This window comes from Oncorhynchus gorbuscha, linkage group LG01 (assembly GCF_021184085.1).
Source record: "Oncorhynchus gorbuscha isolate QuinsamMale2020 ecotype Even-year linkage group LG01, OgorEven_v1.0, whole genome shotgun sequence".
Lineage (NCBI taxonomy): Eukaryota > Metazoa > Chordata > Actinopteri > Salmoniformes > Salmonidae > Oncorhynchus > Oncorhynchus gorbuscha.
In genome coordinates this window covers 98321750-98337487 of record NC_060173.1, presented here as the reverse complement: position 1 = coordinate 98337487, position 15738 = coordinate 98321750, and the positions used below count along the sequence as shown (strand labels likewise).

At 40.4% G+C, this 15738-nt stretch overlaps 1 protein-coding gene across 1 annotated transcript in view; it reads right to left on the bottom strand.

Moving 5' to 3' along the window:
• LOC124047014 (zinc finger protein 385B-like) overlaps positions 1–7349 on the bottom strand; it is a 188228-nt gene extending 180879 nt beyond the window's left edge. The window contains exon 1 of the mRNA XM_046367761.1: positions 7275–7349. The gene's annotated coding sequence lies outside the window, so the exon portion shown is untranslated. The remainder of the gene's footprint in view (positions 1–7274) is intronic.
• Between the last annotated feature and the right edge of the window lie 8389 nt (positions 7350–15738).

Genomic DNA, 15738 nt, shown 5'->3' with positions numbered 1-15738 from the left:
GTATTTGGTCAATAACTAAAGTTTATCTCAATACTTTGTTATATACCCTTTGTTGGCAATGACAGAGGTCAAACGTTTTCTGTAAGTCTTCACAAGGTTTTCACACACTGTTGCTGGTATTTTAGCCCATTCCTCCATGCAGATCTCCTCTAGAGCAGTGATGTTTTGGGGCTGTTGCTGGGCAACATGGACTTTCAACTCCCTCCAAAGATTTTCTATGGGGTTGAGATCTGGAGACTGGCTAGGCCACTCCAGGACATTGAAATGCTTATTACGAAGCCCTCCTTCGTTGCCCGGACGGTGTGTTAGGGATCATTGTCATGCTGAAAGACCCAGCCATGTTTCATCTTCAATGCCCTTGCTGATGGAAGGAGGTTTTCACTCAAAATCTCATGATACATGGCCCCATTCATTCTTTCCTTTACACGGATCAGTCGTCCTGGTCCCTTTGCAGAAAAACAGCCCCAAAGCATGATGTTTCCACCCCCATGCTTCACAGTAGGTATGGTGTTCTTTGGATGCAACTCAGCATTCTTTGTCCTCCAAACACAACGAGTTGAGTTTTTACCAAAAAGTTATATTTTGGTTTCATCTGACCATATGACATTCTCCCAATCTTCTTCTGGATCATCCAAATGCTCTCTAGCAAACTTCAGACGGGCCTGGACATGTACTGGCTTAAGCAGGGGGACACATCTGGCACTGCAGGATTTGAGTCCCTGGCGGCGTAGTGTGTTACTGATGGTAGGCTTTGTTACTTTGGTCCCAGCTCTCTCAGGTCATTCACTAGGTCCCCCCGTGTGGTTCTGGGATTTTTGCTCACCGTTCTTGTGATCATTTTGACCCCATGGGGTGAGATCTTGCGTGGAACACCAGATCGAGGGAGATTATCAGTGGTCTTGTATGTCTTCTATTTCCTAATAATTTCTCCCACAGTTGATTTCTTCAAACCAAGCTGCTTACCTATTGCAGATTCATTCTTCCCAGCCTGGTGCAGGTCTACAATTTTGTTTCTGGCGTCCTTTGACAGCTCTTTTGTCTTGGCCATAATGGAGTTTGGAGTGTGACTGTTTGAGGTTGTGGACAGGTGTCTTTTATACTGATAACAAGTTCAAACAGGTGCCATTAATACAGGTAACGAGTGGAGGACAGAGGAGCCTCTTAAAGAAGAAGTTACAGGTCTGTGAGAGCCAGACATCTTGCTTGTTTGTAGGTGACCAAATACTTATTTTCCACCATAATCTGCAAATAATTTCATTAAAAATCCTACAATGTGATTTTCTGGATTTTTTTTTCTCATTTTGTCTGTCATAGTTGAAGTGTACCTATGATGAAAATTACAGGCCTCTCTCATCTTTTTAAGTAGAAGAACTTGCACAATTGGTGGCTGACTAAATACTTTTTTGCCCGACTGTAAGTAAAATTCTGCATCAATCTACACACAATAGTCAATAATGACAAAGTGAAAAAAGGTTTTAGAAATATGAGCAAATTTATAAAACACAAAAAATTGAAATACCTAATTTACATAAGTATTCAGAACCTTTGCTATGAGACTCGAAATTGAGCTCAGGTGCAACTTGTTTCCATTGATCATCCTTGAGATGTTTCTACTTGATTGGAGTCCACTTGTGGTAAATTAAATTTATTGGACATGATTTGGAAAGGCACCCACCTGTCAATATTAAAAACCAAGCCATGAGGTCGAAGGAACTGTCCATAGAGCTCTGAGGCAGAATTGTGTCGAAGCACTGATTTAGGAAAGGGTACCAAAACATTTCTGCAGCATTGAAGGTCGCCAAGAACACAATGGCCTCCATCGTTCTTAAATGGAATAAGTGTGGGACCACCAAGACTATTCCTAGAGCTGGCCACCCGGCCAAACTGAGCAATCAGGGGAGAAGGGCCTTGGTCAGGGAGGTGACCAAGAACCCGATGGTCACTCTGACAGAGCACCAGAGTTCCTCTGTGGAGATGGGAGAACCTTCCAGAAGGACTGGACAACCATCTCTGCAGCACTCCACCAATCAGGTCTTTATGATAGAATGGCCAGATAGACAGTAAAAAGGCACATGACAGCCGACTTGGAGTTTGCCAAAAGACACTTAAAGGGCTCTCAGAACCATGAGAAACAAGATTCTCTGGTCTGATGAAACCAAGATTGAACTCTTTAGACTGAAGTGTCACATCTGGATGAAACCTGGCACCATGCCTACAGTGAAGCATGGTGGTGGCAGCATCATGCTGCGGTAATGTTTTTCAGTGGCAGGGACTATGAGACTAGTCAGGAGAAAGATGAATGGAGCAAAGTACAGATAGATTCTTGATGAAAACCTGCTCCAGAGCTCTCAGGACTTCCGACTGGGCCGAAGGTTCACCTTCCAACAGGACAACGACCCGAAGCACACAGCCAAGACAATGCAGGAGTGGCTTCTGGACAAGTCTATGAATGTCCTTGAGTGGCCCAGCCAGAGCCCAGACTTGAACCCTATCAAACATCTCTGGAGAGACCTGAAAATATCTGTGCAGCGGCACTCCCAATTCAACCTGACAGAGCTTGAGAGGATCTGCAGAGAAAAATGTGAGAAACTCCCCAAATACAGGTGTGCCAAGCTTGTAGCGTCATACCCAAGACTCGAGGCTGTAATCACTGCCATGTGCTTCAACAAAGTACTGATTAAGGCTCTGAATACTTATGTCAATGTGATATTTCAGTTTTTTATTTTTAATAAATGCGCCAACATTTCAAAAATCTGATTTTGCTTTGTCATTATGGGGTATTGTGTGTAGATTGATGAGGGGGAAAAACATACAGGCTGTAAAGTAACAAAATGTGAAGGGGTCTGAATGCTTTCCGAATGCACTGTATGTGCTGTTAGTGGTTCTGGCATGTCTCAGTCAATGCTTGTTATGTTACGGCCTTGCCTCCTAGACCCGTATTCACAATGAGTCTCAGAGTAGGGGGTGCTAATCTAGGATCAGTTTAGTCTTTTAAATCATAATGAATAAGAGTGGGGACCTGATTCTATACTGTACATTGACACTCCTACTCTGAGACAGGCCCTCATCTTTTCTGCTACCTCTGTGCTGTTTTTACTATGTGTTCATTCTACTGGTAGCGTGACCATATTTGAGGTATTGCATATCAATCCATAATAGTGTAGAGTCAAGAAACTTGTGACACATAAATTAGACGTCATGTACTGAAGCGCAAAGTTACATCCCCTGACGATCTGTATTGTCTTTGCAATGAGTACACATCTTAATGTTTTAGATTAGAAGCTGTGGAATATGAACTTTCCTGACAAGAAGAAAATGTCCCAAATTAGCATATATCCTGCCAGTCCGTGGCAGTGTACTAGCTGTGCCATGGCAGTGTACTAGCTGTGCCATGCTGGGTCAGGGGTTAGCATTAGCATTTTGATAGAGAGACAAACAAACAACAGAGAAATAAGACATGCATAAAGAGAGCTTAGTTAGGGGATGTCATGCCAGTGAACCACACAGTATCGTGGCCAATGAGACAACCTGACAAGACCAGCGGCAGGGGAGTAATTAAAAGGCCACTTGAAAGAAAGAACCATAGGGTGAAATAAGCTGTTTAAATCAGAGGTGAAATGGAAGTAGTAACTAAAACAAACATGCAAGACGAAAATAAAAAGTAATGTGTAAGTCTGTGAGGTTCAGTTAATAAGAGCAAGGTCCTAGCAACGCCAGGGTTATGGGTTCAATTCCCTCTGGGGTCACATATAAAAAATATATGCACTCGTGGTACTGTAAGTTGCTTTGGATAAAAGCATCAGTTAAATGGCATATCAAAGTATGTAGCACAGATTTCACACATCAAATCTCTATTGGATGTTTTCAGGCAGACAGTGTTCCTTTTCACTGTCTGTTTCTCCTGAAATAGGACCTAACGCCCTAGTCCTGTCAGGAACGACACTCTATGATTCATTACCCCTTAGAAAGAAGGAGACTACTTCTTTCTTTCTCTTCTTTTCCTCTACCTCCCCTCCATCCTGACATACTGAACAAAAATATAAATGCAACATGCAACAATTTTAAAGATTTTAACTGTGTTACAGTTTATATGAGGAAATCAGTCAATTGAAGTCACATAATTAGGCCCTAATCTATGGAGTTCACATGACTGGGAATACAGACATGCATCTGTCAGTTGCAGATACCTTCAAAGAAAGGGCCCTTCCCTCCATCTTTCTCTCCATCCCTCCATCCTAGACTATATCCCAATTGGCACCCTATTCACTATATAGGCATATATTAAATAGGGAATAGGGTGCCATTTCGGATGCAGACACAGTCTCCTGGTTATCATTTGTTAAACTCTGTAGAGACGTGCTGTAGAGGTGTGGTGGCAATGTATTAGTTTTTGCCCCATTCCTGACCACTTTACAAGAGTCAGCCCCTGGGCTCAGCTTCACCAGGAGTAAAAATAGGCCTAAATATGAAATGTGAATACATTTGCTGCATTCACAGATAGAAAGAAAAAATAGAGCGAGAGAGATAGAGAGAGTTTTGTGTGTAAACATATTTTATATTCAAACCAACCAACAATTCATTCCCCTTCGTTAACAGTTTGTATAATGATGTAACCTTGACCAGAAAACATCTTACAGTTAGCTCATGGAAGTAATGTACCAAATGCACTGAAAAGTTGATTACACTCAGCATCACTCATACATATCATACCTAGAAAGTGGGTGTGAAACAGTGGTGTTGTGCTCCTAGACAAGGCTCATCATATCATTGTCAACAGTGTCAATCTCATTGCTTTCAATACACTGAGAATGATTACAACCACAGCTACAGGAGAGAACAGGTGGAGGGCTGAGGATATACAGAGCTGTGTCCCATAAGGTGCTCGTAAAAAGTAGTGCACTATATAGGGCAGGCCTGGGCAATTCCAGTCCTCGGGCCCTAACTGGTGTCACACTTTTGCCCCAGGCCCTAGCTAACACACCTGACTCCAACAATCAACTAATCATGATCTTCAGTTAAAAATGCAGTTAGTTTAAATCAGGTGTGTTTGTTAGGGATGGGGGGAAAGTGTTACCCCCGAGGACTGGAATTGCCCTGGCCTGATATAGGGAATAGGGTTCCATTTGGGATCCAGACTGTTTTTCAGTATCCTATAGATCACCTTCACACTGAGATGGAGGCTCTATAAATCATACCAGACAGAATGGGACTAATTACAGTCTGCACCCTATTCCCTATATAGTGCACTAAAAGAAAACGCTAAAAAGCATTTGAAAGATTTAAAATATCATCTTCACCCAGGTCTGCCAGTCAAAGCCATCTCATCTCACTGCACAGCCGCAGCAGTCAAACAAGAGGGACAGGGATAGGGACAGGGATAGGGACAGGGGCAGGGACAGGGATCACATATGCCTATCCTATCCTAAGAGTTAGCACAGTAGCAAAGTGTGCAGAAATAATAGCTGTTGACTTTATTATAGATGGCGATTAAAGCCCCAATCCTGAGTTTGTGTTTCATCCCAACGACAGCCCCACACCACTTGATTTGGAATTGAGGAATTGTGCTGGGGATAATAGGAGTTATAGATAAGAGTGTCAGTCCATGAGATTGGCATGATAGTTTGCAACTGAATAAAGCCCGTCCATTTTGTTACAGTGAATACAACCATTCCCTCTCTCTGTCTCTTTCTGTCCCCCCCCCCCCACACACACACACACACACCTTTCATTGCCCCACCCACTCAATAAAATATCTCTGTACTCCATTGGTGTCGTCAATAAGCAACCATGACAAAACAATGTGCTCCTCCTCAACCTGTCTGCCAAGAGTGATGGTTGGTAGCTGGGCAGGCAGGTGGTAGAACAACACGCTCAGAACATGCCAGGTCACCAGGCCACAGATAGATCAGGCCCTAATCAGTCTGTCAATGCAAAATACACACCACACATACAGGCATGCACAAGCACACATACACATAAAAACACACACACACATACACGCACCCACATATACTGCATAAAACGTATATAAAAATGGTTGTGACTTGATATTTGGTATGTTATTTTGGTATTTTATTAGGATCCCCATTAGCTGTTGCAAAAGAAGAAGCTACTCTTCCTGGGGTCCACACAAAACATGAAACAGAATACAGAATGACATAATACAGAACATGAATAGACAAGAACAGCTCAAGGACAGAACTAAATAACTTTTTCCCCATTCTATCCTGCAATAAATATTGTATAGAAAATTATCTGTCAATGTCAGACAAGGTTAAAAAAAAGTGAATACGGCTATTGGTAATTGCTGCAGTCTCATCCACTTATTCTAACATTTTCAAACAGCATTCTGGGCACTGTAGGCAAAACAGTTCTTCCATTGAAACAAAACACATAGCCTAACAGACAACAAAACACATATCCTAACAGACAACAAAACACATAGCCTAACAGACAACAAAACACATAGCCTAACAGACAACAAAACACATGACCTCACGTCGGAAAAATAGATTTGTATAAAGGAATGCAGCCCATTGATTGACAGCATTATCACTAGGCTACACAAAGCCAAACCGTTAGCCTATCAGTCTTCGCAGACAGTCTTCTATCTCACGCATTGCCTACAATCAAGGTGGACTGACCTGCGCCAAACGATCATTGTAGATGTATAACCTAAAACCTAATAATTAGATGGAGAGATATACTTGTATTTGATTTCCTTCTTTTTTTGAATAAATGCATGTCCTATTTAGCCACCAAGGAAATTATATACTTGACACGAAGCCATCGATGTATTTCCTAACAGGTGGCAGATGTGCAAGAGTCGAGACAAATGTAAGAAATAACCTCTACTGATGTATTAATAACACGTGCATTACAGGTCCGCAGAATATAAACTATGCACTACGATGCTCAGTTGACATAACTTGGTTGCATATCACAGAGCCGACAAGCGCACTTTCAAAATCTAATGACAGAGAATAAAGAAACGATTTTATTGCAATCTAAAACTTCCAGATAACTTTTACTTAAGAAAATAGCTTCCAAAACTAGACTAATCTTAGCGTAAATTAAAGGAAAATGCCCCTTGTATATTATTTTAGTGAAAAGTGAATAAATAAAATGGACTGGCTGCAGTATTAGTGGAAATAGAAATATGAAACTTCCCATTGAGCCCATCTATTTACCTTGCATATTTTCGCTGTAAAGTACAAGGAAATCAGATCGAATGCATTACATAATCAATCACGTCTTGCAGTTTATTGACTTACCTGTGGTTAGGCTTGGGTGTCAGAAAAGTAAAACGTCTCCGTTCAGTTCTTTCAGCTTGCCGGCCGGTTATTCCAAATGCTTTCTCCACTGACTAGCGCTCCAAATATTTGACAGCGAGGAGCTGAGTAGTCTTCTGCCAGCAGCACAAACAATGACGTTACTTTCATATGGTAATAAGGAAACTTTCAAAATAAAAGCCTGCATTTCAAAACATTGCAATATGGATACTCATTCAAATGATATTGAATTTGACTATATGGCCACTTTTATTATGCCAACAAGAAAATACAATAACAAATTTATGAAAACAAATCTAAATATGTTTAAAAAATAATTAATACCAATAATGAACAAACACAAGGTATGTACTGGTATGTTGTGAATATTGGGCTGTAGAGATAACTTTTGTACTTGTATCAACTAAAGTGGGGTGGAAAATACTCAGTAGGGTCTCTACTAACCAAATATTTTAGTTTTGGAGGGGCACTGTATCGTACATACCCAGCAGCACTTAGTTCTCCACCCCTTCCATAGCCTCCAATGCAATACACTGTAGTAGACTGTACATGGGATGCTAATTGGCTTGCAGAGAGAAAAATGTTCTACCTGTCTCAGTGGGGGTGGGAAATACTCAGTATGGCCTCTGCTAACCAAATATGGTTCGTTTTGGAGGGGGACGGTGTTATAGATATGTATTTAGTCTTGCATTTTATATTAATACCAAAACAATTCATCCATGTACTGTTGTTGTCTTGCATATGAGTTGTTTTGCTTACCCTGTTTGCTTCCAGTGTGAAATAAAATGTAAACAAATTCAGACACAATGTAAACCATGATGGACTGGCCTATATGAACCTAATGGTGATGGTAATGGGTGCACCTTTACACATTTAAATCAGCCCAAGGACTGCCTTGACATGTGCCAAAAAATCTGGTCAATCACGTCGCCAGACAAATATAATATAATTGGGATATCATCCGAGTAAAATCATGTTGCTATAGGTTTATATCACCCTAATTATGCAGAGCCTTCCAACTATTTTCCTAAACCGACCTAGGACACAATAAATCCGAAGGTTGGCCTCCTGAACTTGGGTTTTGGACTGATTCGTGGATCATAGCCCATCTCTCCAAATTGTAATTTGTGAGAAAATACAAGTGATTATTAGAAACGTCAATGTTTAGCATTCAACTTCCACACATAAAAGGCACTCTTGACATTCTTTTCAAGCAAATATTACAAAAGGAGAAGCACCACACACATGCAGTAAATGTGTAGCAATCAATCAATCACATTTATTTATAAAGCCCTTTTTACATCAGCAGATGTCACAAAGTGCTTATACAGAAACCCAGCCTAAAACCACAAACAGCAAACAATGCAGTTGTAGAATCAGCAGTACTTAGTAGACAAATAATTCGGACCAACACTACAGATATTTTTATACTTTATGATTCTCATGTAAGGTCATCAGTGTAATATGAAACCCTGTATCCCTATCTCGCTTTATTGATCTTCCAGCACTTAGGAAAGAGAAGTGGACCTACAGATTGAATAATCAGTAATCTGTCATTCAGAGGTAACCACCAAAAAGTACACTACTGGGCACAGTTTATACTTGACTCTCAAGATTATCTCTATGTAGATTATCTCTATAGAATCTACAAATATTGAGGACACAGCAACAGCTATATTTTTATGAATTATGCAATGAGGGAGGGCCTTTACAGAATATCTGATATAACTGCTTGACGAACATTTCATTACAGAATTATGGTCATTAATATGGAGTTGGTGCCCCCTTTGCTGCTATAACAGCCTCCACTCTTCCGGGAATGATTTCCACTAGATGTTGGAACATTGCTGCGGGGACTCCACTCAGCCACAAGAGCATTAGTGAGGTCGGGCATTGATGATGGGCAATTAGTCCTGGCTCGCAGTCTGCGTTCCAATTCATCCCAAAGGTGTTCGATGGAGTTGAGGTCAGGGCTCCGTGCAGGCCAGTCAAGTTCTTTCACACCGATCTCGACAAACCATTTCTGTATATAATCTGTACAGAATCGTCTAGAATGTCATTGTATGCTGTAGAGTTAAGATTTCCCTTCACTGGAACTAAGGGGCCTAGCACGAACCATGAAAAACAGCCCCAAACCATTATTCATTATCCACCAAACTTTACAGTTGGTACTATGCATTGGGGCAGGTAGCGTTCTTCTGCCATCCTCCAAACCCAGATTCATCTGTCGGACTGCCAGATGGTGAAGCTTGATTCATCACTCCAGTGAACGCGTTTCCACTGCTCCATAGTCCAATGGCAGCAAGCTTTACACCACTCCAGCCAAAGCTTGGCATTACACATTGTGATTTTAGGCTTGTGTGAGGCTGCTCGGCCATGGAAACCGATTTCAGGAAGCTCCCGACGAACAGTTATTGTGCTGATGTTGCTTCCAGAGACAGTTTGGAAATCGGTAGTGAGTGTTGTAACCAAGGACAGTCCCATTCTGTGAGGTTGTGTGGCCTACCACAATACGTTTCCAATTTACAGTAAGACCACTTACAGTTGACCGGGGCAGCTCTAGCAGGGCAGAAATTTGACAAACTGACTTGTTGGAAAGGTGGCATCCTATGAAGGAGCCACGTTTAAAGTCACTGAGCTCTACAGTAAGGCCATTCTAATGCCAATGTTTGTCTATGGAGATTGTATGGTTTTGTGTTCGATTTTATTCACCTGTCAGCAACAGGTGTGGCCGAAATAGTCAAATCCACTAATTTGAAGTGGTGTCCACGCACTTTTATATACATAGTATATCAGTGAGCAAGTATAGTCCTGTAAGTCAGATTCAGGTATTGATGTTATTCCAACATGTAACTATCTACCTAATCATCTTGAGAGTAAAGCCTTTCCTGTTCTGAAATTTCTGAAGAAAACATCCGCTTTCAAAGAATGTCACAAAAGATTACTTAAAGCAAACAGTCCAAATCAGCAATTCAACAACTTAATTTCACAGTTGGATGCAGTGAAAACAGGATAGACTACACGAACCATTGCTTCAACAGAGGCTTCATAACAGCGATATGTGTGACATTAAATAATATTTTGTGAAGGAAATGCCAACTTCAACTTTCTTAGCCAATGATCTCCTCTTCCACATTTATGCTCTCAAATTTGCAGTCAGTTCAAGAAAGCCATGTATAGCCAGGGTAAAAAAAGACGAGTTGAACCAAGTCATATTTCAGAAAGAGGCATCAAGGAATTACTTTCACTGCAAGCATCCCAAGATAACAAGATTTGTAAAACATGTAATACTGCTAATACATTTTAGTAGTCAAGCTTTAATGTCATCCTGCTCCAAATACATTATTTGTGAAGGTAAGCAGGTCAGCAGAGAACTGGTTAGAGCTTGAATCTATCCTGCATATACACTACCGTTCAAAAGTTTGGGGTCATTTAGAAATGTCCTTGTTTTTGAAAGAAAAGCACATTTTCTGTCCATTAAAATAACATAAATTAATCATAATTACAGTGTAGACATTGTTAATGTTGTAAATTACTATTGTAGCTGGAAATGTCCGATTTTTATGTAATATCTACATAGGCGCACAGAGGCCCGTTATCAGCAACCATCACTCTTGTGTTCCGAGGGGCCAGCATCCCAGAGTCGCCTCTTCACTGTTGACGTTGAGACTGGTGTTTTGCGGGTATTATTTAATGAAGATGCCAGTTGAGGGCTTGTGAGGCGTCTGTTTCTCAAACTAGACACTCTAATGTACTTGTCCTCTTGCTCAGTTGTGCACCGGGTCCTCCCACTCGTCTTTCTATTCTGGTTAGAGACCGTTTGTGCTGTTCTGTGAAGGGAGTAGTACACAGCGTTGTACGAGATTTTCAGTATCTTGGCAATTTCAATCATGGAATCGCCTTCAATTCTCAGAACAAGTTTCAGAAGAAAGTCCTTTGTTTCTGACCATTTTGAACCTGTAATTAAACCCACAAGTGCTGATGCTCCAGATACTCAACTAGTATAAAGAAGGTCAGTTTCATTGCTTCTTTAATCAGAACAACAGTTTTCAGTTGTGCTAGCATAATTGCAAAAAAAGGTTTTCTAATGATCAATTAGCCTTTTAAAATGATAAACTTGGATTAGCTAACACAACGTGCCATTGAAACACAGAAGTGATGGTTGCTGATAATGGGCCTCTGTACACCCATGTAGACATGCCATAGAAAAATCAGACATTTCCAGCTACAATAGTCATTAATAACATTAACAATGTCTACACTGTATTTCTGATCAATTTATGTTACACAAAAAGTATTTAAAAAACAAGGACATTTCTAAGTGATCCCCAACATTTTGAACGGTAGGTTATATCATACACTTCTTTGAATAATCTAGTATTATAACATTTTCAGATAATTACCCATTTGTGAAATTGTACACACTACATGGCAAGCTCTAGTATATTGACTGCACTCAAGTATCAATATCAAGTTAGAGTAGGTGCAAGAATTCCTGAAGCAAGCTGTGTTCTATTTGGTATCATATGAAAAGAAACACATTGAAAAAGTACTAAATGTTCTTGTTATGCAGGTGAATGAGGACCCAAAAGCGACTTGGCGAAAACAGAGTTTTTAATCCAGTAAAGTTACTTTACAAACAAAAGGCATAATACTACTCGTAATGACGAGAACAGACTGGAGACTTGATCAAGAACTGCAGGTTGCCTCGGGAAGGCACTTGAACGTAGCAGACTCAGACACCTGCTCACCACGCAGCATCTGAGGGAAACACGACACGACAGGGCAATACATAGACACAGCACGGTGAATAATAGACAAGGATCCGACAGGGCAGGAACGGAAAACAAGGAGAGAAATAGGGACTCTAATCAGGGAAAAGGATCGGGAACAGGTGTGGGAAGACTAAATGATTGATTAGGGGAATAGGAACAGCTGGGAGCAGGAACGGAACGATAGAGAGAAGAGAGAGCGAGAGAGTGAGAGAGGGAGGGGGAGAGAGAGGGATAGAAAGAGGGAAAGAACCTAATAAGACCAGCAGAGGGAAACGAATAGAAGGGGAAGCACAGGGACAAGACATGATAATCAATGACAAAACATGACAGTTCTTCAGAAAGATAAAAGTAATCTGTACTCTGACAAATGCACAAAGAATGACTCTTCTGTGTCTAAACGTCTAATTCCAACAAATTTACAAAAGATGATTATAAAATATTAAACAATGTCAACAAGTGGTTCAATGACCGAATAATTGACGAGTACAATAATATTTTGAAGTCCCGTCTGAAGGAAACATTGCTGCTAATGTCCCCTGGGTTTTTTGCGAGTCAGAAATGACAGAGTCTGTTTTGTGAAAGCAAACAAGTTATGCCAAATGTGCCTGGAACGGTGCACAATTTGTGGCGTTTTCAGCATGTGATAGTGCCTGTGAACTTAAATTCACATTGGACAGTTATAGCCATAGATGTGCAACTTATAGTTAGTAGCAGTAATTGCATTACATTAAATCTAAAAAATTATGGATTCCTTAAGCCAGTATGAAAAATAATGAAAGGATACACTACAGTATCTGGTAATGCATGGATTTGTGATGGATTTGACACCCAACTATACAATCTTTCATCTGTGCTCCCATTTTAGAAAACAGTCAGACGGTAGTAGTTGTGATGTTTGTGTACTTATTCTCTAAAGCAGTGTGAATACTCTAGGGCAATGTGAATACACTTTGTCACAATGGCATGCAAGAGTATGTTTTATAACAGTTATCATAGAAAATTATTATGTCATACATTTTAAACTCGACAGAAAATGCCTTTACTGACCTTGATAGATAATCAACACCTCTATGTATTATGTATTATCTTACAATCTTGCCTCTGTTTTGGGGTTTGAAACCATGGTTAATAGACCTTTAACAACATGTACTGGTAACCTTGACAGAAAAGAAACACATAGGGGGCTATAACTTGTAAATAATGTTCTCCAGTGTTGTCCTAAAAGCTTGATAAACTGTGTACTGTTAGCCTTGTAGTCTCTTGTAATACATTTTAAACTCTACAGAAAAAAGCATTGCTGACCTTGATTGATAATCATTACAATATAGCTGGTAAATAATCGTGTTAATCTTAAATCCTAATACCCTGGTTAATATTACACTTAACTTGTGAATAAATTTGTTTTCATTTCAATAAAAGAGTTTGACTTTTGTGTTTATTTATTTTTTATTGTTGATGAGTGTGTATTGATTACAGGAACATGGATAGCACCAGGTCATTTAAAGCTGTGTTGATGGATGTGTACTAGACTCCCCCTACAAAACTACACATATTTGGTTAGTAGAGACCCTACTGAGTATTTCCCACTCCACTTTAGCTGAGAGAAGTAAAACAGTTCTCTACAAACCAATAAGTATCCCATGTACAGTGTATTGCACTGCAGTGAAAGGAGTGGGTGGAGTATGGAGTCACTAGTACTCTGTACCAAACCCTTTGCCCAGCACAAGGGACCCATTTACATTTACATTTACATTTAAGTCATTTAGCAGACGCTCTTATCCAGAGCGACTTACAAATAGCTTTTTGCAGATTCTGAGTAATTCCCCCATAACATATATTTGTATTTTATTGCGGGTGTATTTCTCTAAGTATACATTTTACGTGTGAAAAACAGTATGCACTGTAAATTACAATGGATTGAACCTTTATTTAACTAGGTAAATTCATTAAGAACAAATTCTTATTTACAATGGCCTCCCCCGGCCAAACCCAGACGACACTGGGCCAATTGTGAGCCGCCCTATGGGACTACCAATCACGGCCTGATGTGATACAGCCTGGATTTGAACCAGAGACTGTAGTGACATTTTTTACACTGAGATGCAGTGCCTTAGACCGCTGCGCCACTCGGGAGCACTGAGATAAGAGTGTCTGCTAAATGACTAACATGTAAATGCAGTATAACCCTCTTCTTTTGTAATATAGCCTACTAACAATAGTTTTCAACATATCAGTATTTGTGTAAACAATCAAAATAAATGCTGGTAAATAATACAATATAAAATATGTGAAATGATCAATTTCTGTGTTTACAATTCTGTGAAAAGCAGTTGTACTGCACTACTAAAAAAATATATATATTCCCAAAATGTAGCATGTCTTTGCAGGGGTACTCTTTTTTCCTATTTTTTAATACTCTATCATGCTGCCAACATAATACACTGCAGCTAGGAGAACTGTAATACACTTCAGTGTTCTAGCTCTGCAGCCCAGAAAACAGCCACGCATGCTCATCCCTGGCCCTTTAGGGGCAATAACAGCACTACCTGAGCCTGTGCACAAGGCTATGCCCTACATTATACTGCTCTCAAAGTCTGCTTGAGTCTCGCTGCTTTTGATTTAGAAAATGAATAATGTTTGACATTACCTGCTGGGGCTTACTATAATAAACATGTGTAAATGCAGTTGTAGGCTAAACTATATTTTAATACTCAGAGGATAAAATCAACATAAACAATCTCTTGGGAGATGACACTTAATTGTATGCCATAGCGTTGGTCATCCTGTAAACCTACTATTTTAGAAGTTAAATGCAGGGTTCAGAACACCACCCACACACAGAAGTCCTCCTCTCCTCTCCTAAACTTCCTGTGGTCAGTTGGCAAGGGAGATTATACACCTCTTCTTTCTCTGGATTAAAAAGCATTCATGAGTAAAGCAACATGAAAACGGACACACTTAGTAACTGTTCCGGGGAAATAGACCACTTACATCCCCAAATGCATCCCTAGTAGGCGACCTACAAAATAGGTTAGAGACATCATTCAATGGAACACCACCTACTCAGCATGTTTAAGGATGGAATAAATATTCAAGACTAAAAGCACATGAAATTGCACTCTTACTAACTGTTCTAGTATGATAGTTGCATGCATCCATCCTCAAATCGATCCCTTCCCTACCTACAGTACAGAGAGAAACATTCTTCAGCGCGACAACAGCAAATGTACATGAAATTGCACACTGCTCCAGTAAAATAGTTAATTGGGCTACATTCATCCACACATCCCTAGTCCTACCTACTGTAGCCTACTGTAGAGGCATTCTTCAGTCAGGCACCTTTTTAGCACAGGAGAGGCAGGGAATGTAAATCTGTCCTATGTATGGCCACTAATGTTATGCTTGATGTATAGTCTCATTATCAGTGTAATGGCTGCCTGCCTGTTTCCTGTTGCCTGGCTGCATTATATCTGCAAACTGGCTACTTGATACCTGCTACCTGAATCATGGCTGTCTGCTAACTGGCTGCTACCGCCTGGAGTGGAAGGGTGATCTGTGGAGCTCCACAGAGAAGAGTCCCGTGAGTCAAGGGATGTGTCCCAAATGGCACACTATTCCCGATGTAGTGCACTACTTTTGAGCAGAGCCCTATGGGCCCTGGTCAAAATTGG